Genomic DNA, 592 nt, shown 5'->3' on the forward strand with positions numbered 1-592 from the left:
CACTCAGGTTGCGAGCTCACTCTACTAGAAGTGTTGCATCCTCCTGGGCGCTGGCTCGTGGCACCTCGCTGACAGATTTTTGTAGAGCTGCAGGCTGGGCGACCCCCAACACGTTCGTTAGATTCTATAGCCTTCGTGTGGAGCCGGTATACTTCTGTGATCTCACCTCAAACAGGTAGAGGCACTGAGAGGCCCCGGTTTAGTGTCTGCTTGCTAAAACTGCTCCAGAGTGTCCGTACTGTAGACCCTGTTGAGCTCCTCCATCCCCTCGGCAGCCAGAAGTGGCAGAACGTCCGGCGCCAGGCCTTCACTCGATGAATCCTTGAGAACCGGTAGAAGGCTGGGTTCCATATGTAGAGGCCTAAGTAGTTCACATATGTGTAAAGTCCACGGAATAGCCTCAGAGCCCGTGTTTCCCCGGCAGACTAATCACCTCTAATCTTCCATATGCACCTAAACGGTTGTTCATGTGTGTAAGTGCTTCTGAAAGCTCCTTCGGGAAGGATGGTGCTTCCGCAACATTCCTGTTCCAAGTGGAACGGGTACGTTTTCCCAGTGTTATCCAATCTCACTGAGTGGGTAGTGCTATGAC

Source organism: Sinocyclocheilus anshuiensis, unplaced genomic scaffold, assembly GCF_001515605.1.
Source record: "Sinocyclocheilus anshuiensis isolate Anshui unplaced genomic scaffold, SAMN03320099.WGS_v1.1 scaffold3553, whole genome shotgun sequence".
NCBI classification, from domain to species: Eukaryota; Metazoa; Chordata; class Actinopteri; order Cypriniformes; family Cyprinidae; genus Sinocyclocheilus; species Sinocyclocheilus anshuiensis.